This window comes from Haliotis rubra, unplaced genomic scaffold (genome assembly GCF_003918875.1).
Source record: "Haliotis rubra isolate DU_JTF1 unplaced genomic scaffold, ASM391887v1 Scf9, whole genome shotgun sequence".
NCBI classification, from domain to species: Eukaryota; Metazoa; Mollusca; class Gastropoda; order Lepetellida; family Haliotidae; genus Haliotis; species Haliotis rubra.
The window spans coordinates 829,440-856,668 of record NW_025767634.1 but is presented as its reverse complement, the minus strand read 5'-3'; the positions used below and the strand labels follow the sequence as shown (position 1 = coordinate 856,668).

Here is a 27,229-nt window from a genome sequence, read left to right as displayed (position 1 = left end):
GAAGCACTTTCTAAATGTCTTTAAGCTAAATCAGTGTATATAATAAGTTTGAAAACCGTCAGCCTGGATGTGATAATTTGTCTATTTAAATGACAAAATGTAACAACCTTTCTGACTTTTAGTTTAGGTATGATCAGGTTATTACGACATCATCTGGGCAATATATTAACACTAGAATGCTGTTATTGCATACATTGTTACTATAACATTGATCTCAAACCAACAGCAGTCATTACCTGTTGAGAGAGTAGTGATTGGTGTTCCTGTGCAAGGTTGTATTTCAACAGTAACTTTAAGCCAGCAGGTTGCTGACATTTTAAAAGTCTACTTGAGTCTCAAGTGTCAAAGTCAAGATGCACTTAGTGCACTTTTCCATCAAAGGTTACAGACATTTTTTAAGGTTTTACAACAGACATTTAAAAAAAGGAACAGTATTAATGTTTAAATAAGCAAACCCGCCTATGTTTAAATTTCTACCCATCAGAAAATTCAGCTTATTAACAACATTTGTATGGAGAGTATTACCTATGTGTATATTTAAATTATTACCAAGGTTTATAGCTTAATTATTACCCACAGAATAATAACCATAATTAGTGAAAGATCTGAGTGTAATAACTTCCAAAAAGCTTATTGGTTACCTTCTAATTGTTACTCATGTGTATATAATAATCATTGCCTGCTTATATATCTGAAAAAGCAGCCTATATTTGAGTGTTGCTGTACCCATTTTATGTAGACTTTCGCTCTGAATATATAAATTGGACAGAAACAAATAATTCTGTTTAATTGAACAGGAGCCCCAGTGGGATGGGAGATTCAAAGGAAATCTAGACTTTCTTCATTTAGGGATTTAACACTCGGAAACTGATGGTCAGAAGGGAACATAATGCGGTTGAGGGACTGTGAAACAGACCATTTTATGATTAGACCCAAGGGTGTGACACTATGACCAGACCTATTCCGTCTCAGGTCCTCTGACCAACAGTATCAGTTACAAGCAGTTGTAGGAGGCTGCTACCTCTTGTCTCCAGCTGAGCATCTCAGCACATCTCAGACAAGGCATTAGGCTAATGCTTAGTATCTGAATATATATAATTTTGATAGTAACAAACAAGCCCATTTAAATTGAAAAGGAGCCCCAGGGAGACCAGAGATTCAGAACCTGAGGAAATCTAGACTTGCTTTATTTAGGGCTTTAGCACTGCAGAGAGGGCTTGGCTGTAGGGAAAATAATGTGGTTCAGGGACTGTGAGACAGACTGACGAGGCATCTGTGATCCCACCAGTGCTCAGTAGGACTGCGGAGTCTGTCTCACATTAAATAACCCCAGGGCTTTACAAACACAATTATACATTTAATACACTAAGGTAGAGTTTATACACAATACTGTTACACTTGCCTACACACATGTCATTTAACACCATCCTTGACATTGGATGCGGAGGAGCAGTGTTTACTGTTCAGAGTAATGTAGGCGCAGATACACCATGGAAACTGAAGGCGAATTTGGTTGTTGTCAGTTCATGTTTGTAATGGTGTCATTTGTTTTAACATCAAAAGAGTTAGTTATATTGTTACATATTTACTACTGATATACCTTATCACCCATGATACTTCCAAATAGACGTCACTATATGGCTGAAATATTGCCGAGGTGACGTTAAATTCTAACTCACTCACTCACTCACTCCCAAATAGATGACTGTGGGGTGGGGGCGGTGGGTGATGGCTTTGGGGTAGTGTAATGTGTGACCCTGGATCTGTACGAATGGTGTAAGTGATCCAAGTAGTCAATGATATACAGTGTTCAATGCATAACAAGTGTCAAATTGAGCTGAGGGGAAATTGGGTTTAACGTCGTGCTTGAGAATATTTCGCTCATATGACGATGTGCATGCGTGTGTATCTGTGGCTGCTTGTACTAGCCCAGACTGAAACTGGTTTAATAGTGCTAGCTCACTGAGATACCATGCCGCTGTGAAGCATGAATACTCCACTAAGACAGATTATACTGACTCCGAGGCGACCAGTCCTTGTTGTACCCATAAATGCCGAGCGCCAGGCAGGGACCAACAAGTACCACATTTTAACGTCTTTTGGTATGATGCGGCCGGGGATCGAACCCGCGACCTTCAGCACTCCAGGTGGACACAGCTACATAATACAGTTATGATTTTATTATCATCAGTGCACATATGTATACCTCAGTTATTCAGTACTCATATCTGCAGGGTTTATTTGTTACCCAACCAGTGGATCTGTATGTTTTCCAGTTGCCATTCTCAACTCCCTGGGGAGTATACAACCTAGACTGATTAGAAGGTTTTACCACATCTGGTTACCACTTCACATATCGTGTACGCATTCCCTGCTGGGTAACAGAGACCTATTTGAACTAAGTGACTTGTGCAGGGTCACCACAAATTTTGACACTCATGTTTTGGTGTATATATGTATCTGTTTGTGTTTCCACATTCCAGTCATCTATTAACCTGTAAACATTGTTGGTCCTCAGTCACTAATGGGATACGACATGGTTAACTTCCTGACATCTTACCACAGTGGTGTTGATCACTGCTCTCAAAATCAATCACGAGATTGTCTGATCCAGATGTCATTATTTAGATGTAGCTTGAATATTTCAGATTGAGGCATCAAATACAAACAGAACAAACTCTAAAAACTGTAATGAATAAAATATTTATGTTACAGCGGTTTAAGTAATATCCTATATCCTATATGTGATAATTATTCCTAAGTGAGCACTATGTTATACCATGGGTGTTTAGGCTTTCACTTTTTTTCAGGGGTGAATGGGGGTTTGAGTCCCATGTGGCCGGGATTAATGAATCCTAGTTCCGGTTTCTCTCACCGTTATGTGGATGAGATGTGAAAACAGAATAAACCATGGTGCCCATGTCTTTTTCCAGACTAAATTGTTGGTTAGAAAACACTTGGAAGTGATGGATTTTCCGAACAGGATATTATGTTCCTTGTCCAGAACAGCAGCAATATATTATGTTTCTCAAGAACTCAGGTCTGTACAGAATGATTTAAACAACATTCCATCCTTGACTCACTCACTCTGTCCGTCAGCACGTGGACACAAACCAGTGCCTCCCTACCAGCAGGTGACTGAGCCCTGCTTCACCTATATTTATGTCTAGTTTCAACAGTCTGCCACAACTGGTATACAGAAGGGGGCATGTTGTCACAATATTGACAGTGTTTAAACCCCTCTTGGTGCCTGCTGCGCTGCATCTCCATCATGGCTCCATCTTCCGCCACAGCCAAGATGGATGTACTTGCGATGTCCCTGATGAGGACTCTTAAACTTAGAGGTGGTTGGAGCCCAAATATTATCATGTAGAAATAATACAAAAAAGTCTGGCCTCATTATTTTTCCAAACCCCAAGTCCATAAATAATGTTTTTCTTGATAAAAATAGGTTTTCTTGTGTATATTCTCACTTTTTTAACAACAAATACAGTTGGGTAGAGGAGGGTCTGCAGACAATTAGTTTTGGCATTTTTTCCCTAAAGTCATGTTACTCAAAAAATGGTATGTCAAGAATTCTGTACAAAAGTATGAAGGTTTTTCATGTTATTACACTACATGGTGAAATCCAGTGTTATCAGAGCCTTCCTTATATTGTAATATATTTTAATGATATATTTCATTCTACAGTGTTCATGTTAGTTTTGGCACAATTGTGTGTGAAATTATAGGCAGATTCTTGTAGCCATCGTTAACTCTGTATCAGGACAACATTTTATGGACTCAACAGGGATTTACAGGACGCGAATTCCTGCGTCTTATACGCATAAAAATTGACAATGGACCCAACGAAATTAGTGCATCCACAGGGGCGCAGAAAAATGTCCAAATACTTTTTGTAAAAATTCCAATCAAGAAACAATAAGTTAATACAATTACAGTATTAATAATAACATTTACTGTCTGGGGCTCCCCCCCCCCCATTATTTTTGTTCAGGACCCCTGAAAATTGAGTGTACAAGTTCCATTGACCTTCATTTACAATACTCAAGGTAAATCCCTGACTCAAGAAGGATTGTGATGAAAGCAGGAGGATTTGACAAGTGCAAAATTTAAACTATAGGCCACATTGTCAAGTTTTTGGTTCATCAATTCCACAGACGTAATTTGTATACATTACCTAGAATCATACTCAAGTAACCAATGTATTGTTGATACTGGTTATGTCATTTATATAGTGCTCAGAGAACATGAAGGTTTAATCTCAAGCCTAGCCACTGCAAAATATGTTAAAAGACGGTACTTGTTCTTTCCCTTCCTGGTGTTGAGCATTAGGGATAAAAGAATGACGAGACAGCTTAGAGTCAGTCTCTGACTGGGGTATTCATGTTAAAAAAAAAATTTGTTGGCTGAGGGCAAGTGGTCATTTTAAAAGAGATCATAATCTTGAACACACAAGGTCTGAAAGCTATTTGTATGTTGATACATAGAATCTGCAAAATGATATTCCATGACAATATAAAATCCTTTGAGACCGATGCAGGCCCAGACTTCAGCCTTAATTTGTGTGGTGTAATCGACGGAAAGAAATATCTAACAGTCTGCCGCTATGATCACACTTGACCTTTCCCATCTCACTGTGACCAATCAGTGTACTGCTCCTGACACTGTCTCACTCACGATGGCTTCCAAACTGCCATGTGGTGCAATTTGGATTCATTACAGTATGTCAGTTGCTCGTGTGACAGGGGATGCATCTTTGTGCAGATCCCTAAATCCCCCTTCTCCTTTCTCTCCCAATATTGACAGTCCACATCACAGCAGTGTGCGTCAACACACACAAAGACGGCCGCCAAATTACGCCCAAACAGCAATGGCCGAGGCGCACTGTGCATGCACGCTGCACCAAATACGATCAGGTGTATTTGCTGCCCGCTTCACGGTAAATACACCTCAGTGATACTGCCAAACTTGACAGCTGCAAGGCATGGGGATTTAACCCCAACCTTCCTTGAATTTTTGGTGAAAAGATACAAATGTTTTTGTGTGAGTGGTACGTATTTATAGAAGGAAGCCCTTATGTAGGAGATGGATTCCCTAGAGTTGCTCGTGGATGAGTTATGTGTGTCCTGGCGTAGATGGCGCTGTAGATGAAGAACATCATGTAGGAATGGCCATGTTCTCTCACGTGGTGTCCAGCTGTTTGACGAGGATGTGGACTCGTTTGTCATCAGTTTAAGTCTAAAAAAGTTTTGCCATGTTTTTTTGTTGAGACTTTGTCTCCTTTTCTGCCAAGGGTAATCACTTTCCATGTATTGTTTTAATAAATATGTTGCATTGAGAGGTTATATCAAATTTAACATTGTCGTCTGGTTCATTGTCCTTACATTATGTGGGATATGCTAGTGGTTATGGTGTTTCCAATTTTGTTGAAAGTCTGGGTTCAATTCCCATTTTTCAAGGGAGTACTGAGTATCCTCCTCCTGTGACTATATTCTGCTTTCTTGTATCTTATCACTGTTTGTACTTATCCTTCCAGCATCAGAACAATAAACAAAATTTGACACCATTTCAAGATAACCTGTTCACCAGACTCTGACAGAATTTTTTGGTTTGGCTGTTATGATAAACAAAGAGCAAAGACTGAATGCTAGCCTGTCATACAGACCCTGAAATAAGTATATTCAAAACAGCCCATGCAAGTTAACAATCTTTGTCATGTCTAGATTACTGAAGCTAAAGACATTCTCTTGGCTCATTATCATTATAATTCATTAAGAAATGTAACAACTGTCAAAAATGTTCATTTTAGAGACTAGATGTTGGTCTAGCTGATTCCTCCCTCCAGTTTCCCAGGAGTGTACGACCTTGCACAGATGCACCTGTCTCCTCGGCCTCCTTTTTTATTCCATCCTCCTGATGTTTGGCTGTACTCTCAGTACCTACACAACCTGGCTAGAAAACACAAGATTTTTAAACAAAATTCACTCCTAACTATGCATTGAAGAAGTCACTGTATCATGACATGATGGCAAACTGATGAGCAGATGCCATTAATCCTGTAGGATTTCAGTACAGTTCACATAAATAGAAGTCACAAAACCCTTTCCATATCTGTCAGAAATCTTTGCTAAAGCAGAGTTGATTGTACAATTCCGACTGTATCATGAGTTTTTGTTTGTTTCAGCAGTGTTACAGCTGTATGATGCTGTTTGTAAACAATCGAATCTGGACCAGACAATCCAGTGTGTACTTATTGAATCTGTGCATGACAGTGTTGACTGTTTCTTCTTTACAGAATCTTACAATACACATTTAAAGTATTCTTATTAGAGTGGACCTCGTTAATCCAAACTCAGCTGTGTTCACGTAGTGTTGTGGTTGATATACCGGTACTTCGAGCATGTGAATTATTGCAACAGATACTTTATCAGTAACATGGGAACTCATATCAAACCTCCACTGTTCACCAACAATTTAATTGGGTTTTAGTTATATTTTGTGTCTTAAATGATCAAATATGTAAATATAATCCATATAATTCATATGATTATGTGTTTAATAATCAGATGGCAAGCAATCTGAATCCTTGTCCAGACTTAACATGCATTTGATATAGAGGTTTTGTAATATCCTTTGCTCACAGGGGAGACAGTGTAAATCTTTGCAGTGATCTCTGTTTTTCATTTCCTAACCTGCAACACATGTGTATGTCCCTGTTACACACTCACCACATTCTACAAGCTCCGGAGGAGGAAGGGTTTACTTTATTGTAAGACTTGCCCTGTTAAAGAAATGTACTTAACACTTTTTTGTTCTTCATTTAACACTCATTTTACACTGTTTTTCATGATTAGGTCACAATCTTTCCCCTGTCAAATCTGAACAAAATTTAGTTTAACTGGGGGAGATTTAGATTCCGTGAAGGTAGAATTTGATATGAAGACAATTTACATTTATGGTATCTAAATTATCACTACATGTTCAAATGACTGACTGAGTTTGGTTTTACGCTGCTTTTAGCAATATTCCAGCAATATCACGGCGGGGGACACCAGAAATGGGCTTCACACATTGTACCAATGTGGGGATTCGAACCCGGGTCTTCGGCGTGACGAGCCAACGCTTTAACCACTAGACTACCCCACCGCCAGTGTTCAAATGAGGAAGACACTGGATTCATATGAGGAACATTGGTCAGAACTACATTTTCCTTAATCTCTTATAATCTTTGCCTGGATCAAATCTGAATATGAATTACCGGTAGGTAAATGTACTCCCATTTTGATTATTTGGAAGGATACACGTCTGACATCAACTTGCACTGAATGTCTTCACCTGAAGGTGAAGGCCACATGTCTGCACCTGTTTATGAAAATGTTATGCACAAATGTCTGTATGAACCTTACTGAAAGATTGTGACTTGTTCATGTACAGAAACAGTTCATGATTGTTGATGTGTACAAATAATTACTATTTCAGATTTTGAATAGACTGAAATGTGTTTAGCAGCCTTGTGTAAACTACACCATGTCAGACACAGATCGCCATCCTGCATCAGACTGCCTTCTGTCATGGCTGTCTCTGGAACATATGTTCTCCGCATCATTCTTTTTTTGTTCAGCCTTCTCAGATTCTATTTTATCTAAGTTCGCTTGGACTTGCTGCTTGGTTCTGTGAAGTAGTAGGGCAAGTTATACAGCCTAGATGATTGGGGAGATGTTGTAAGGAACTGGCGTTATTGCACTGCCATGTTTTATGATAGAGTTATTCGAGAATGATAAACATAAATAACAAAATAGAAAAGATAGATCTATTTATGGCATGCAGATGGAAATGTTGAACAATTCCTGAGGTTAGACAGGAATAACCAGTTACATTTGTTTTACAGTGCACACATGAATATAATTGTAAGATGTCATGGCAAACAGTTTGGTTTGAAACAAAGGAGGTTGAACTGTCACATACTTTATAGACTCATTACAGTGATATGGAGTATATCACTTCTTAAAGTTGGAGTTTCTAAAAGCAGGCATTTGTGGAATTAAATTCTCAACAAATATAATATCACAATAAGTTTATTGACTTTGTAAGTAAAAAGTAATCAGTTGTCTCATGTATTGCTCTGCTTTTATGTCTGTTCTAAACAGCTGTGAAACAATATTGTGTCAATGTTAAAAACAGCTATGATATGTGAACATATTACTGTTTAGCATGTTTACATTCCTTTAAACAGTACCCGTGAAGGTCTGGGTTAGAATATTGATCTTCAGTAACCCATGCTTGTCGTAAGAGGAGACTAATGGGATCGGATGGTCAGGCTCGCTGACTTGGTTGACACATGTCATTGGTTCCCAATTGTGCAGATCGATGCTCATGCTGTTGACCACTGGATTGTCTGGTCCAGACTCGATTATTTACAGTTGGAGTTTCTAAAAGCAGGACATTTGTGGAATCAAATTCTAAACAAATATAATAGCACAATAAGTTTATTGTCTTTGTAAGTAAAAAGTAATCAGTTGTCTCATGTATTGCTCTGTTTTTATGTCTGTTCTAAACAGCTGTTTAGCAATATGGTGTCAATTTTAAAAACAGCTATGATATGTGAACATATTACTGTTTACATTCCTTTAAACAGTACCCGTGAGTAACCCATGCTTGTCGTAAGAGGCGACTAACGGGATCGGGTGGTCAGGCTTGCTGACTTGGTTGACACATGTCATTGGTTCCCAGTTGTGCAGATCGATGCTCATGCTGTTGACCGCTGGATTGTCTGGTCCAGACTCGATTATTTACAGACCGCCGCCATATAGCTGGAATATTGCTGAGTGCAGCGTAAAACTAAACTTACTCACACACTCCTTTGATCAGTATGTATCTGTAAGCTGCTGTTTCATCTTTTTTATCATGTCAGCTTGATGATGGAGGAAAGCCTCCGATGATGTGAAACCTATGACCATGGATTTGGCACAGACAAACCATGAAACATTAAGGTGTTGTTTAACAAAACAGGCTTCTCACTATGATTGCCATGGGTCAAGGTATGGGAGCTAGGATGAAGAACTTTGTACAACAGCATCCACGACACATCACATGAACACTAATTCCTAGTATGCCTGCACATTGAATTGCCTCAACTATATGCCTTGTACACACACACACAGACACACACACACACAGACACACACACAGACAGAGACAGACAGAGACAGACAGACAGAGACAGACACACACAGACACACACACACAGACACACACACACAGACACACAGAGACACACACACAGACACACACACACACAGAGACAGACACACACACACAGACACACACACACAGACACACACACACAGACACACACACACACACACACACACACACACACACACTGGGGCGGTGGGGTAGCCTAGTGGTTAAAGCGTTGGCTCGTCACGCCGAAGACCCGGGTTTGAATCCCCACATGGGTACAATGTGTGAAGCCCATTTCTGGTGTCCCCTGCCGTCATGTTGCTGGAATATTGCTAAAAGCGGCGTAAAACCAAACTCAGTCAGTCAGTCAGACATACATACTAACATTTGTATAGCGCCGATATCCAGCTCAGCTCAGCTGCTCAAAGACACTTAGTATTTTCCTTGTTCACTGGATGTCAATCTCAACGGCACACCGTATTGTTAATCTCAACTCCCTGGGGATCATACAACTCTTGCAGCCACTAGGCACACCGAGTTACTGTGGCATTCCCATCCTTACGAGAGGCCCCAACTGCGGGTAATAAAATCGATAAACTAAGCCCCGGTTTACTTTCCACCCCCCCTACTATATAACATGTGAAGGTTCGTCACACAAGTATGGCAACATGATCGAAAACCAGACAATTACGCACACATCAATCTGATGTATGTAGGAGGCATATACACATGCTTTCCGTGGGGATGCATTTGTTGGTTTTATTAAATCGCTGTATGTGTGAAAATAAAGAAAAAAAGAATCCTTCTTGGTTGAGGTGATGTATTCTTTGGTGTTCAAACACACTGAAGGTCCATTGCTCCAATTCCTTTCCAAAAGTCAAGCAATTTCTTTCTTAATACTAACAGATTAACTGAAACAAAATAAAAGGTGATTTTGAGTTAAATTACTCAAGAAAAAATACCAAAGAAAATGATAGAAATTAGACCTACTAAAAAAAACAACTCAAAGAAATAGAATTTACTGAAAAAATTACAAATGATAAATTCTAAAAAATTACTTTATAACACTTAAAGAAAGATAAAGACATTTACTAAGTATATGAAATTGATTTCCTACCATTATTTTTTGGGTAATGTAGTCCTTGGCTTCTCATCTAAGTGTGCTGCATACTCAGGCAAGCACATGGTCCCAAACCAGTCTAAACTAGAGTAACCCACCCCTGGTTATAGAGTTACTAGCCCCTTGATATAAAGTCTAACAGAAACTGAGTAGAAACAGAGAGATGTGAGTTCAAACCCAGAAGTGGAAAACAAAATTTTGGCAAATTAATATTTTACCAAAGCAAAAAATTTGAGAAAAACAAAACTAAAATTAAAACAGAAAATAAAATTTACCAATGATAAAATAAAACAACTTTGGCCATTACAATCGCCAAAGACCGAGTTTCTGTGCCCGGAAGTATACAAAACTAGGTCGTCAGCTCTTGGCTTTACTATATGGCCCTGTATCCCTCTTTGAGCATGTCACTGTAATATTCCGCTGTATTATATCAGTAGCAATCCAATGGTTGATGACATGAGCAAACAATCCACATTGTCACAGACAATATTTATTATTTACAGGATCATTAATTTGTTCATGTAATGTGAATCGAAAGAAATATTTACAATTTAGCAATATTTGTCATAAACACTATACAAATTGTTCAAAACACATATTTCTTTCCTATTAATATAGTTAATCTTTAATGCCATGCATTTCAGTGATACATCTATGCATTACATTTAGTTAACATTTTAAGGAATTTTGTGAAAGGAAGGAATCTAATCACTCAAGACATAATCCTCCCTCTCCTGCAAGGTCAGCTGACCAAATGGCAACATGTATAAGTGTATTGACAGCTGAATAACAGTTTATTTCTCTATGGCATGTAATCAACAACAGTTGCAAGAGTGCCTCTGGGGTTCTTTGTTTAGCTGAATCAACATGGTTACAACACAACACTTTGGAGCAGTTTAAGTTCAGTGGAGCTGTAAACAGTATTATAACTAATAAGATGATAATGTTCGCTTGAAACTGGATCTTTGGTGTGATGAGCAAACACTTTAACCATTAGGCTAACCCACCACCCACGTTCCATTTGTGGCAAATCTAACATTTTGCCCCGTGTGAAGAAAGCATTGTATAAACCCTAAAGGGATTAGAAACTCCTCATGATTTCAGAAACATGTTTACTTACAAGACAAAACATGCAAGTTGAATAAATTTTGTTAGGAGTTATTCCTTTTTAGGAGAAGCATTTATATAGGCTGATGCAGCCTGTTTGCTGATCCTTTTTCCTTTTTGTAAGTTAATAATATCTAATGTATATTACATGTCTTTCGGGAAATAAAATACTGTTTAAATCAATAATTTTTGTTGAAATTTCCAATCCTAAAACCTAAAATGTGATAGTAGTAATCAAAGGAAAATTGTTTGATTTCACAAACAGGATTTGAAATAGGGTTTTCCTTCTGGTTGCTTTTAAGCACACCAGGCTGACATATTGAATACATTTACTGATACGCTTTTATGTGCAAACAAACTAGATTGAATAAACAGGAATACCAAAGGCAGTCTGACCAGGAAGTTGTGACTACGACAGAAAATGATTGTTACATGAATAGTAGTTCTACCTCACTGACCTGATATTACATGTAAAGTGAAGGAGTGCAGTGTTAACGCACCTGATCTCACAGTTGATGTTCAAGGATGGATCCATAGTTTGCAAACAGTAGGACTGCATTTCGTGATCGGAAGTTGATATTCCAAAGATTGGAAATAGTCTGTAATGCAATTGGCAAGCTGGTCATGGTCATGGTTTTGTTGCTAACATGTCACCGTATTAGTCTTAACGGTGTTGTTATACATCCACATTTGGTATACATGTTCAAGTGTGTTTATTAAGCTTAAGAAAATAGCCTTATCAAGGCAGCATCAACAATAACCATTACTCAAATTGTATCTAGGCAGCATTACTCCAGCCACATGCAATTGGCATTACTCCAGCTATATTCAGGCACTACTGTAGCCGTTTTAAACCCTCTAATAACAGGGATAAGGGCTATTACATCCCATCAGCTTACGACCACCTGATCCACAAATTATCCACTCGACCCACCCTGGCTTCTCATCACCTGCCTAACTGACATTCCTCACCTGTGGCTTCCCACTTATCAATCCACCACCAAGACTGAACACTTTGAACCCATGCTTGTTCCACAAAGCTTTCCCACTGCCCCAGTAGAAGACCAGGGGACAAATAGTGTGAAAAAACAACAACATGCATTTAGAGAGGTAATGTTTTTGGTGTGTCTTTCATTGAATTTTCCCTGCTGTTTAGCTTTGAAAGTTATTCAAATTGTTTGAATTGAAAATATTCAGGTGAGCTACAAGCCCCTTTATTCTTTCTGTTGATACCTGCTTGAATATATACTGCCTGATTGTGTCACTGTTTGTATTATATACACCTTAGGCTATAAACAGTTGTCAAAAGAATATTAACAATACAAATTGCCCTATTGTAAACCATTCAAGCTTTCAAATTCACGTTTTCTAAAGGGAGACTATTGAGGTTTTTCTGGGAAGTCATGAAATGTAAAGCATGATGAACGCTGTAGTGTCACACAGTATCGTACACCTGTAATAGGTGTGTTAATCATGGAGACCGGTTGACCTGAGGAAACTCCAACAAGGATGGGCTTCATGTTGTGTCATCATGTTACGTTCTGAATCTGTTACCTTGCTTTACTTGCTTCCCTTTCTATAAGACTCACCACAGATTGGGCACTTGGGATGGGTACAATGTGTGAAGCCCATTTCTGGTGTCCCCCGCCGTGATGTTGCTGGAATATTGCTAAAAGCGGCGTAAAACCAAACTCAGTCAGTCAGTCAGTGGGCACTTGGGTAGACAGCGGTTAGAGTGTTCACTCATCATGCTGAAGGCCTAGGTTTGATTCCCTACATGGAAACAATATCTGAAGCCCATGTTTGGTGTATGTACCCAACTGTGATTTTGCTGCAGTATTGAAAAAGGTTTCACAAAAAGTGGCACAAAAAGTGTACTAATTCACTTATGTGAGTGAGTGAGTAGTACTTAATTGATGCTCCAACCCATGAACATCAGTGTTAGAATTGGTCTTCAGCAACCCATGTTTGTTGTAAGAGGCAACTAACAGGATATGGTGGTCAGTCTTGCTGACTTGGTTGACACGTCATCATATGCCAACTGCATGGATCGATGCTCATGATGTCGATCACTGGATTGTTTGGTTGAAATGTGATTATTTACAGAGAGACGCCACATAGCTGGAATATTGCCGAGTGTGGCATTAAACAACAATCAAACAATCACAATAAAAAATGTTGATGCTCCGTGAATAGCGTAACAGCATTCCAGCCATATCTAGACCACCAGTGAAACCAAGTTTGAAATCAACCTGAGACTATCCCAGGTAGTGTGTATGAGAAGCCAATACTTCAACAGGTGACAAAGCCTAAATATGGCATGTGCTACCCAATATAACAGTTGTTTATGAGTAAGGTAGTTCAAACTCATGGGCACAAAAAATTCACCATATCATCATGATAACAGGTCAAGTAACATACATGTACATACTTGAGTCAGCAGTTTTCATGTGGAGTTGAGATATGGCTGTAACAATGATGATGAAGTGTAAACTTTAAACTCACTCACCCTGTTTATTCTAAGAAAACAGTTTGGACCAGTCACTTACAACAAAGAAACTTTGTGTTCCAGTATTTCCAGATTTTACTTATTTCAAAATGTATATCTGTTATATAAGAAATAAAATTAAACTAAACCCCAGAGTGGTGCTCAACATAAGTTAAGCTTGTTACGAAAACGTTCTATACTTGGGTTGGATTAATCTTTTTATGTCTTCTCTTTATATTTATTTACACAAACTACTCCTCAGCCTGCAGGTGCCCACTTGAACCTAGACACCATCATTAGTGCCCTTGTGAAACTGAGACACTGACCCTGTGTAGTTGGGGTCATCTCCCCTGATTGGTGGATCTGCATCACTTAATTTAAAGTAGCAGTAGCAAACGAACTGTTGCGGCGGAAGATGCTGGGACTGCCTCAAGCATGAGGGTACAAGAGACAAGCCCTACACTGTGTCTCCCCAGTTACTGAATTGTCGTAAAATATGACCATCTGTTTTAAAGTATATACTCCTCACACAACAAACTAGTCTGTCATACCAGAGACCATAGACTCTGGTCATACAGACCCCAGGGATTTACAGGACGCAAATTCCTGCGTCCTATACGCAGCTAAAAACTTGACAATGGATGCAATGAAATTTATTAGCACATCCACAGGGATGCAGAAAAAGTCTGAATACTTTTATAAACATTCCAATCAAGTAACAATAAGTTATCACTGAGTTTGCTACTAGCTGAGTTATGGTATCATTTGCAATTTCATTACTGTAACAATTAATGTGATGATCATGATACACAATACAATAACAGTATTAGTAATAATATTTACATGTCTCAGACCCCCCATTTTATTGTCCAGGACCCCTGAAAATTATAAGCATGACTCCCAGGGACCCTCTAATACAGGACTCAAGGTAAATCCCCGAGACCCTGAAACAAATATACCCAATACAGCCCATGCAAGTCTAGAATATGTGAGTGAGTGAGTTTTACACCACTTTTAGCAATATTTCAGCAATGTCACAGCGGGGCACACCAGAAATGGGCTTCACCCATTGCACCCTTTTTTTGTAATATTTTATGAAGATAATTTAGGATCTATATTTTTCTGTAAAATATATGCCTTTAAATAGTTCATGCAGCATATCTAGAGTAAGCAGAATCAGTGTTAGGAAATCAGTCAAAACTGTGGAGGTGAGTCCGCCTTTAATTGGCATGTGGATGAGAGGAAGTGCAACACATATTTCCTTATGACAAGGCAACTCTGTTACGTGTGTGTTTAGGATGCAGTACTTCATGCAATCAGCACTGGCTTTGTGAAACCTCTTCTGTAACAGGAATTGTGTAGTTGTGGGGATGTTTGTAATGTCACTCGCAGCCCATTGACTGGAGAGGTTTCAAATCACAACCCTTTCTGGTTAATGGCCCTCTGCAGTGGATCATCCTATACTAGAACAGAGAGTAAATACTTCAAAGCGCTCTTCAACAATGATTTGGTTATTCGGGACATAATTCCTCAATAGCCATTGATGATGTTTCATGCTATACATTATAATAATTTATACATCAGTTTATGTGCATATTTTTAAACAGGTATTGCCCTATGATTTCCCCTGTCGGAACTGGTGCCCAGCCACCGATGCTGATTTAGCATTGCTCCAAGGCTGTACTGAATGCTAAACCCATGGATGTATAGTAATTCTATAGCAAGTCTAGATAAGTGGATGCTTGTTTGTTATTTATATTTTTTTAGAAATTATCATTTAAACTATGAATTATTACCTTATAAACTCTATTGCTGGTTGTAAGGGACAATTTATGGACAAATGATCAGTGATAGGTTAATGGGATTTTGTCATTGCCCTTAATATCACAGGATTGTCTGCCCCAGACTTGATTATTTACAGGCAGCTGTCATGTGGTAATATTGCTGAATGTGGCATTAAACAATGAACATGCACTTAAACCATTATTTTATATCTGTCCTATTTTCTTACAAATGTGTTTTATTATTTGTGATTTCACTTTGTGAACATGATATTACATTATTTGTGAATTCACTTTGTGAACATGATATGCAAGTGAACCTAGTATTCAATACCTTGGTGGCTCTACAGAAGCAGTCAATCAGTGTGGTTAATGGCTGACAGTGTAAGCTGGCCTGGCCACCTACATCAACTGCTAAATCTGGTAACACCTCTTCCCCAGACCTAACACCACACACTGTCTCCTGGATCAGGTGGAGACTTTTATGCTGGGATCCTTAGAGGCTGACGGATGGGAAAAAATGCAATTAGATCCTGATGTGACATTTTCTTCATCTGCTTCTCAAAGTTAGTGACTTTTATCACAGGGAAAGTGTGTGTTAGGGTCCGAGATACATGTGAGTGGGTGGCAAGAGGGCCAGCTGTTTCCCTGTATCAATGGAGATCTGTAGAAGGATATCTTAGCATATCAGTGTAGTATTCTGATGATCTTCTGGGGCACATCTGTAGCTATACCTGGAACTGAAGATGGTCTCTTGGGCACACCTTGAAGTGACAATGATCTCTTAAGGCATATCATAAGCATGTGTTTCATCGTTGTGTTTCAATTCCTTGAAGAAATGGTGATATCTAGGGCACATGTGTTTTATTTCCTTAATTGCTTGTCACATGTTTCTCAATTTCATGAACTGAAGCTGAAATTATCTCTAGTGCACACATCTCAATCCCAGAACAGACAGTTGTATTGTATTGTATATTGGGGTGTTGCAGACAATATTATGTACAGGAGAGTCACAGACTGTTTTGAATACAGACATGTCACAGGCAGTATTGTATATAGGGGTGTTGCAGACAATATTATGTACAGGAGTGTCACAGACTGTTTTGAATACAGACATGTCACAGACAGTATTGTATATAGGGGTGTTGCAGACAATATTATGTACAGGAGTGTCACAGACTGTTTTGAATACAGACATGTCACAGACAGTATTGTATATAGGGGTGTTGCAGACAATATTATGTACAGGAGAGTCACAGACTGTTTTGAATACAGACAAGTCACAGACAGTATTGTATATAGGGGTGTTGCAGACAATATTATGTACAGGAGTGTCACAGACTGTTTTGAATACAGACAAGTCACAAACAGTATGGTATATGGGGGTGTTGCAGACAATATTATGAATAGGATGTTACAGTACTGTGTTTATGAGGCATCTCAGACCATGTACACTTTTATGTTACCAGCAGTGTTATATATGGCCATGTCACAGATATTATTATGTAAAGCTGACAATATTGTGTATAGGTCTGTTTGAGAGTATTGCTGCGACTATTAGATCCAGTATAGCACTGTAGCAACTGACAGGATTTCTCATAGGGATGTTGGGGACTGTCACAGAAATGCTGGAAGAATGCATGCATATTTCATCATCACAAACATTACTGAAACCATCTAAGTGACAGACAACACCCTTATGGGATGCTTCAGCCTGTACAAAACACTCTGATGACCTGTTTAAAGCTGGCAGATCTAAAACAGCCAAATTTCCTCCTTCTCTTTTTTTTAAACAACTTACAGAATCAATTTAAGTGACCAGTTTGAGAGTATTACACACATATGCCAGCTTGTCTGACAGTTCTTCTTTAAATAATGCTTATTTAATTGTTTACTGAACTAGGGCTATGAGCAGCTGGGACATGGGTACATGCCTCTCAGTAGATAAAGTCATTTTCATTTAGGAATGATAACTGTATAGAAGAAATTCCTCCATTCTGTGAACCCACCAGCAGATGAAGTGGGTTACATTACAAATCATATATTACACACTGTTACTCCCAAAACTTGTTGCATCCCCAAAAGTGAGTATGAAGAACTATTAGAACTATTCCAGAGGCCCAGATAAGCTGCGTATCCGGGTAAAATACGCATAAAATTTTCAATTACGCATTGAAAAATAATTGTTGCGTACCAATTACGCATTTAAAATGTTAGATACGCAAAAAGTTTAAAACAAATGCGTACGGAATATATTTATAAATATCGCTTGCGTAATGAAAAAGACATTGGTTGCTATCAAGTTGTACTGTTAGTATAGGACAAATGTTGTACTGTCAGTATAGGATGAGTGATTTTTTATGAAATCATTTCCATTATATTTAAGTTGGTTTTGATTAGGTATGACATAAGGCAGAACATACCTGCTTAGTAAACATACTCAATGGCATAATACTTAGGTGAGTAAAATCACTGAAATACGGACATATTTGAAAGCAGTGGGTAATGGAAAATAAAATACCCACTCAACATTCATAATACCCACTCCAAAAAAATACAGTGGGTACAGTACCCACATGAGCTAAATCTTATCTCGAGCTCTGTATTCACAGCTGATCCTTTGTATGTGCATATTCTCCAAACCAACAGCAGGAAGTAAAGGCTCAAGGAGGTAGCAATCTGTGGCATGTTATACTGCAAGGCAAGGCTGATACTGCAGACAATAGATTAAATTACAAGCCCAGCTTAACGAACACTGCACACATGGCAAAGAAACCTGGAAATTATGTGAATACCAAATACCTATCTGAAATATCATTTGTTGGATTTTTTTCCCATCAACTAGAATGACAATTAGTCTCTGACTATATGTAATATTGATAGTAACAAATAATTCCTTTTAAACTGAAGTTGAGCCCTTGTGAGATTGGAGATTCAGAACCCTAAGGAAATCTAGACTTGCTTCATTTAGATGATGAGAGATGGGAGATTCAGTGAGAGGAAATGAAGACTTGCTTCATTTAGATGATGAGAGATGGGAGATTCAGTACCAGAGGAAATCTAGACTTGCTTCATTTAGATGATGAGAGATGGGAGATTCAGTACCAGAGGAAATCTAGAAGCTTCATTTAGATGATGAGAGATGGGAGATTCAGTACCAGAGGAAATCTAGACTTGCTTCATTTAGATGATGAGAGATGGGAGATTAAGTACCAGAGGAAATCTAGAAGCTTCATTTAGATGATGAGAGATGGGAGATTCAGTACCAGAGGAAATCTAGACTTGCTTCATTTAGATGATGAGAGATGGAGATTCAGTACCAGAGGAAATCTAGAAGCTTCATTTAGATGATGAGAGATGGAGATTCAGTACCAGAGGAAATCTAGACTTGCTTCATTTAGATGATGAGAGATGGGAGATTCAGTACCAGAGGAAATCTAGAAGCTTCATTTAGATGATGAGAGTTCGGAGATTCAGTACCAGAGGAAATCTAGACTTGCTTCATTTAGATGATGAGAGATGGGAGATTCAGTACCAGAGGAAATCTAGAAGCTTCATTTAGATGATGAGAGATGGGAGATTCAGTACCAGAGGAAATCTAGACTTGCTTCATTTAGATGATGAGAGATGGGAGATTCAGTACCAGAGGAAATCTAGAAGCTTCATTTAGATGATGAGAGATGGGAGATTCAGTACCAGAGGAAATCTAGAAGCTTCATTTAGGGCTTTAACGTTGAAGAAAGGGCTAGGCTGAAAGGAAAATAATGCGGTTCAGGGGCTATGAGACAGACTACCCATCAACCAACTGGGATTGTTCTCATAATATCTGTAAACCAAGAAATGAACAAAGTATGGCCCAAGTGACCACTTGAGATGTTCTGATAGGGGAACACTTTGTTTATATCCCCCTCTTCTCAGTCCCACAAGAACCCAGGATGTAATTTAATTGTGTGACATGGTCCCCATGTTATACTCACAAAGACATGGAGGTCATGACGTGGAATAATGCATGTTGTATACATCTTCATGGGTAATGTCATGGAGTATTACCAGTGTTAATATTGTTTATATACACTCCCAAAGTGCATGCTGGAGGCAAGGGTGACACCTCCCAGTGTAGGGGATAGCAGAGGGGCTACTATGGAGTGTCCTGTCCAGAGCAGTGTATATCACCCTTGAGAGGCCTGCTGAGCCAGGGGTGACACCTCCCAGTGTAGGGGATAGCAGAGGGGCTACTATGGAGTGTCCTGTCCAGAGCAGTGTATATCACCCTTGAGAGGCCTGCTGAGCCAGGGGTGACACCTCCCAGTGTAGGGGATAGCAGAGCGGCTACTATGGAGTGTCCTGTACACAGCAATGTATATCACCCCAGAGAGCCCTGCTGAGCCAGAGCGTTCCACCGTGGTGTAATATGACATGTATATGCTAATATTGGTTATGTAAGAGGCTGTGTAGTGTGGTGGTTCCCCACTGGGTCCAGGCTCTGATTGTGGCACTATGCAACTGGGAGTAATTAATTTGTAGCTTCATGTCCATACAGATCCCTGTTGCCCAGTTGCAGGTCCATTGATTCCCTTGTTTCCCTGGTTGGTGAATAACACTTGTTATATAATGGAAGATATCGTATTGGGGTTTAGGGATAGAGTGTAAATTGGTAGCTGAACACAAAGAAGATATCATTGTTTCATTTAAAGATATATATATCATTATATTGAAGTATAGACTATATTGAAATATTGACATTGGCAGGCTAGTTATATATGTAAGATTTGAAGAAATAAAAGTTCTTGATTAACTTCTTAGATATATATATGGCTGTATGGATGGAAGGTTACCCGGTACTTGGTTGGATGGATGGATGGATGGATAGATGTCAGATGGATAATTATTTAGACCAGTGGATCTAAATAATTATGCATCCATCTAACCAAATAACCTTCCTGGATGGAAAGGTTTGTGTGTATAGGGCATGTGTGGTTGCATGCATGAATGAAATTAAGAAATATTCATGTTAAAAATCTTCAGAGCTGACATTAACATGGATGATGATGCACCTTGTGTGACTGACAAACTTGACTCCTTGGTCAGTCACCACAGGTCCTGTACCCCCCCTCCTTCAATTCATTATGACCTGGGACGGTGGGGTAGCCCAGTGGTTAAAGCATTTGCCTGTCACACCAAAGACACAGGTTTGATACCCTACATGGGTACAATGTGTGAAGCAAATTTCTGGTGTCCCCTGCCATGATATTTCTGGAATATTGCTAAAAGCGGCATAAACCCCAACTCACTCACTCGCTCAGTATGGCCTGGTGGCCTAACATTCCTGACTCCTGGGCTGAGCACCACATACCAACACATTCCTTACATAAGACAGAGTTTCTCCGAGCATAATGTATCCACAAACTAATCTATGCCTACCGCTGTCAATATGTTTCTGCTGTCTAGCTGCACAGAGCTGTATTGTTCTTATTGAAGTCACTCTCTGTGTTGACAAATCTCTACTTGTAAACAAAAATTTGGTAAAAATATCAGGTTTATGCCCAGAGAAGTTCTGGAAATCAATAAAGTACACAACCTGATGGAAATAGCTTGTTTATTGTCAAGAAGTTTAATTTTGAATTAACTCTTGAGGATGAGTTTTGACATTTGTGTGTAAAGTTGTTTGAACGTGAGTGGTGTGTTTGGTGTAATGAAAAACTGATGTGGAATGTTTTTGTGAAGTATTTCAATCATGTTTGAAGTCGGAGCCAGGTATGACCTGCCTGGTGATGAGCAGCTGACGATGACCACCATGTTTTGTAGGAACAGAGGTGGAATTTTGGTATTTTTAGATAACTTTCTGCTGTTGCCATTGAAAACGTGACAGGGGGCACTGGAGGAATTAAATGTGGTAACAAGGCATGTCTACTTTGCTGCAAATGTTGCTAGAATCAGTTGGAATATTCAGTCCTCTACCTTGCCAGATCCTGATTAAGATATTAGCATGTACCAAACTACTTGTACTTTAAGAATATCTCTACATGAGCTGTTTTCTTTATTTCCCAATATCTTAAAAGGAGCAGTGGGATTATTTGATGTTGAACATCGAGATGAAGTTTAATTTAATTACCTGAAGTGAATATGTTGATTAAATGTGAATATTGTTTTAGCTATTTAGTACATCTATTTACGAGTGGGATAAGAATATATTCATTGAAAAACATGTCCTATCAAAAAGCGCAAATATGTGTCCGTATTTCATGTAGTTAATTTTAGAGCTTTGATCAGCTTGATGGATAATATAATAATAATAGGCCATTTATATAGAGCCTTTCCACGTCACAGGGATATGCTCAAAGCGCTTCCTGAGCTCAAGTTAAAACTATATACAGTTGGCAGGTACAGATGATTGGAAGTCACTTGTAGCGGAGAAATAGATCAGTCTTGAGTCATGGTTTGAAAGTACTTAAGGAAGGAGATGATTTTAACTCGATTGGGAGAGAGTTCCACAGAGAAGCTGCTGCATATGAAAAGGTTCTTATTAATGTTGTTAAAAATCAGAATAATCTATAATGATACATTTTCTAACTCTAATAAGTGACATGTGATAGGTTTACATAGGATTGGTTAGAATCGATGGGTAAGACGTTTAACATCATATAACATCTGATTTATGCAATTTTCTGTACTAAAAACTTTAGGTATTACCAGTATTTTCATGTGTTCCCTTATAAGGAAGAGCTTTTGTCTGAGGTAACTCAACCTTACCCCCGCCATAAAGATGGAATATTGCTGAGTGTGGAGTAAAACTAAACTCACTCACTCACTCAACCTTACCCACTTGAAGTGATTTGATCACCTGATGAAACTACTTTCCACACAACATATATTTCTGGTTAGCGATTGTGACAGACTACCAGTGTTCCTTCCAGAGTGACATTTAGTCAGCATACATGGAAATGAAACTGTTTTTATGTGAAGGTTTCTGTGAATTTTATGCTTATCCCTTCCATGTTTGAAGAAACATTAACGAATAGTGTCAAGTTCAAAAATGTATTAATTTGTTTTTGAACCCACATCACAATGGATCTTCAACTAGTTTCATTGTTACACAGAAAGGTAAGGATAACACTGACAGAAATTATTGACATTGCTCAGCTTCTGAGCCTTGGGCTTACATCCTTTTATCACACTTGTAATCTAGATTTGCTGCAGAAATGATATGGAGTTGAATTCTGTCAGTGAAACACGTCTATCTTTCCCCAGACTCCATGATGTCTCTATCTGACTTGTAATCTAGACTAGCTACAGGACAAGGCATGGTACAGTCAGAGGAGACTCCAAGATCCTTTAGTCCTTATGTAATCCAGCCTTGTGTAAATCCAAGGTGTTAATGCTAATACTAAAAGAGGAAATATGTTTAAATCTTTCTTTAGATTATTAGTACACATGTAATCAAGACTAGCTACAGTCTAGGGGTGTCCTAGGCTGCCTCAAGGCTGTTACAATGGAGGACAAGAAGGCCCAGCCCACAATACAAGCTAACTCAACTCCATGTCTATATATGTATAGGTACTCAAAACCATCAATAATGTAGCAGACTTTAGATAACCCTAATCAATTTCCGTACCAGAAATGGCTGTCGATGAATAAAATATGCATGCAAACTGGGACTGGTACCAGCTATTCTGTGTCACGGATTACATCCGATATAGAAAGTCATACATGCTTGTTTACAGTGTTACAAATAGATCGTACACAGGTAAACAAGGCTTGTTTGTTTCCACTGTCACCTGATAGTACTTTTAAAACACAAATAGAATTATCTGACTGAAGTATCTTCCAGAGTTTCTTACTTACGTGGGTGCGTTTGTAGAAAACAACCTAAGGGCTAAGACTATGTTAAGGCTATGTTAAGGTATGGGCTGACTGAGTTTAGTTTTACTCCACTTTTAGCAATATTCCAGCAATATCACGGCGGGGGACACCAGAAATGGGCTTCACACATTGTGCCCATGTGGTGAATCGAACCGGGGTCTTCGGCGTGACGAGCCAACGCTTTAACCACTAGGCTACCCCAGGTATGGGAGTCACCGTCACCTTAGTGCTTAGATTGCTCTGTACAATGGCACCATGGGCTAGATACAAATGGTGGGCAGACAATAAGTCCACTGGGATAAAAAGCCCTGGGACAAACCCCCCCTAGACTAAATGCCCCCAGGACAAAAAGCCTGTAATGGGTGATCACTGTCTGCCTCACAGCCCAGGGTGCCGTTGTGTAAAGCGATCTTAGAGCTAAGGTGACCACAACTCCCATACTTTAACATAGACTTAAGGTAGCCTTAGCACTAAGGTTGTTTTGTACAATGGCACCCTGAACAATATCCATTTCTGTACTACCAAGCCCTTTCTGTAATGCTCAAGCCCTACATGAAGTGAGTCAATATTTTTCTCTGAATCTCCATTTCACCTTAGTCTGTTTATCAGTATAGATAGAATTATGGGTTTCTAGACTGAGCATAAGTGTGGATCACTATGCACGGACAAGTGTGAGGTCCCTTGCACCCTTTTGCTTGTTTTGAGTGAGTATGGTTTTATGCCTCTTTTAGCAATATTCCAGCAATATCATACCAGGGGACACCAGTAATGGGCTTCACACATTTTCCCCACTGAACCCGGGTCTTCAGCGTGACAAGTGAACGCCTTACCTACTAGGCTTTCCCACCGCACCTGATGGGTATTATAAAACAACAGACAAAGTGATGAACTAACCTCCAGTTGCCTGTTGAAGATCTGAGCCTGATCTGAGTATATGTGTGAATTCAGATTAATTAAGAAGGAACTTCAATGTTTTTTTGCATTTCTAGATATGGAGTGTTCAAACTCTGTGAATCCACAAGGCAGATTTATGCGAAGTGTGCACAGTGTGTTTGCATTTAAAACTCCACACGCAAAAACATATCAAGCTCAGTTCTTATAAAGAAATATGTCAACAATAAAACCTCACTGATTGCTTAATCAAACATTAATGCACAAAAACTGTAGACATCATTAATCGGTGACAGTGTCCAATAAAATAACACAAACCCTGCCTTTTCTATTAACGGTCTAGAAACAGTATTCTGTTCATGGGCAAGGCCAAAATCAAATTACTGAAGATCCAAATGTAAAGATATTTGTTTGGTTGGCCAATCAAATAGAACAGAATCTCTTGTAGTTCATGTGTTGTGGGATTTCTTCTCTGACAAATCAAGGATCCAAACTGGGATTCAAACCAATGAACAGCAGATCATTGAAAAGCAAAGGGAAGTAACTCAGCACATAGATATATTCCTGGGTCTGTCAACACATGTTTTAATCTGCATTGCTTCAATTGATAGTTCCTAACATGATCATCTAACACACTGTGATATACTTAAACTGTCATTGTTCTTTTTAGAGCTTCATTTAACCAATTCAACATGTTCAAGCTGTCATGACTAGTGAGTCTGGATCATTGATTTATCAACAGAGTGCTGGTATCTTTCCGTAGCTGTGTAAATGATAGATGAGCTGACCTTCAGGAAGAAACAAACGCATCATGAAAAATGGCTGGTTCCTCTCTAGCTGGTCTCCTCTGGAAGGAGCAGCTGGCTGTCCTCAGTTGTATGGGGACTGAGATAGGGTGACATAGAGGAGACTATTATAGATGTCCCTGGACTATTAGAATTATTTTCAATTTATTTCCATTATAATTTTCACTTGAGAGCTCAACTATGACTGTCATGAGTCTGACTATAGTGGCTTGTAGTGCTACAACTAAAGCTATGCTATGACTGTCATGAGTCTGACTATAGTGGCTTGTAGTGCTACAAATAAAGCTAGGCTATGACTGTCATGAGTCTGACTATTGTGCCTTGTAGTGCTACAACTAAAGCTAGGCTATGACTGTCGTGAGTCTGACTATAGTGGCTTGTAGTGCTACAAATAAAGCTGGGCTATGACTGTCATGAGTCTGACTATTGTGCCTTGTAGTGCTACAACTAAAGCTAGGCTATGACTGTCGTGAGTCTGACTATAGTGGCTTGTAGTGCTACACCTAAAGCTAGGTTATGACTGTCGTGAGTCCGACTATAGTGGCTTGTAGTGCTACAACTAAAGCTGGGCTATGACTGTCGTGAGTCTGACTATAGTGGCTTGTAGTGCTACAACTAAAGCTAGGCTATGACTGTCGTGAGTCTGACTATAGTGGCTTGTAGTGCTACAACTAAAGCTAGGCTATGACTGTCGTGAGTCCGACTAGAGTGCCTTGTAGTGCTACAACTAAAGCTAGGCTATGAGTGAGTGAGTTCAGTTTTACGCCACACTCAGCAGTATTCCAGCTATATGGCGGCGATCTGTAATTAATTGAGTCTGGACCAGACAGTCCAGTGATCAACAGCATTGACCTACGCAATTGGGATACGATGACATTTATCAACCAAGTCTGCGAGCCTGACCACCCGATCCCATTAGTTGCCTCTTATGACAAGCATGGGTTACTGAAGACCAATTCTAACCCGGATCTTCATGGGTCAGCTGGGCTATGAATAATAAGACTGACTATACTACCTTGTAGTGCTACAATGGCCATGTGAAGGATGACAACTCTTTCAGTTATTTAAAATCACTCCAAAATATCCCAATTATCAGCTTGCAGCCACTAATGATGATCTATCATAGGATACGTATTACCAGCTCCGATGTGACAAAGTACCATGTTAGAACCAAATGATATGTGATAATTACTATAATATCACAACCATTGCTGACGTATTCCATGGTAGTACAGTAATCAACATGGGGAGGTAATTAATTATATGATGCTCACCTGACAGCTAATAATGTAGCATGGTTAGATCTTCCTGACAACTAATTCAGATGTGAATGGAACCTGTAGTCTCATCATGCTGAACATGGACTGGCCAGAGAAGTGGAGTTAATCAACAGCCAGCAGGAATTTGGCCTCCAGGGAATCGATCTACCACTTTTATATTCCCTTAGTGTCATTGTCATCTCTGTGAAGGGTTCAGATTGTAGTTACTGCTTCTGTGTCATTGTGATGTCTGTGAAGCTCAAGCATATGAAAGGACAAGGTATGATAAGGGCCCTTATTGGCCCACAAAATTTCATGATATTCAAAGTTTTACAACATGATAATTTTAGCATCAAAAAGGCTAAATTAATTGTTGAAGTTACCTCCAATTGCTTTTTTTATGATTTTAGTGCTGTTATTTTTCCTCTTTAAAGACCTCAAAGTTAACCTATTTTACAATATCTTCTAAAAACCTACATTTTCTGATTTTCAGAGTGATAAAAAAGTATGAGCAAAAGCATGACCCATCCCAATTTTTTCACCACACATGAAGAGAGTAAATTAGAATGCACACCTAAAAAATTGTGGTGGGTCACGCTTTTGCTCATATCAAAATTTTAAAAATGTACATTTTTTTCTGTTATATGAAATTGCCCCATACAACATATCAAAATAAACATTGACGTAAAGTATTATCTTTAAAAACTATCCATCACATTTACACAACTATA

At 39.0% G+C, this 27,229-nt stretch overlaps 1 protein-coding gene and 1 long non-coding RNA gene across 3 annotated transcripts in view; one reads left to right on the top strand and one right to left on the bottom strand.

The window, feature by feature from the left end:
* Window positions 1–27,229, top strand: part of LOC124263863 (cytochrome c oxidase assembly protein COX11, mitochondrial-like) — a 152,978-nt gene that overhangs the window by 106,627 nt on the left and 19,122 nt on the right. The gene's annotated exons all lie outside the window — the stretch shown is intronic.
* LOC124263867 lies at window positions 5,645–26,755 on the bottom strand. The gene is made up of 3 exons (XR_006894979.1): window positions 26,514–26,755; window positions 25,222–25,318; window positions 5,645–5,951 (listed from the first exon to the last, which is right to left on the bottom strand). It is a non-coding gene; the product is annotated as an uncharacterized LOC124263867 (long non-coding RNA).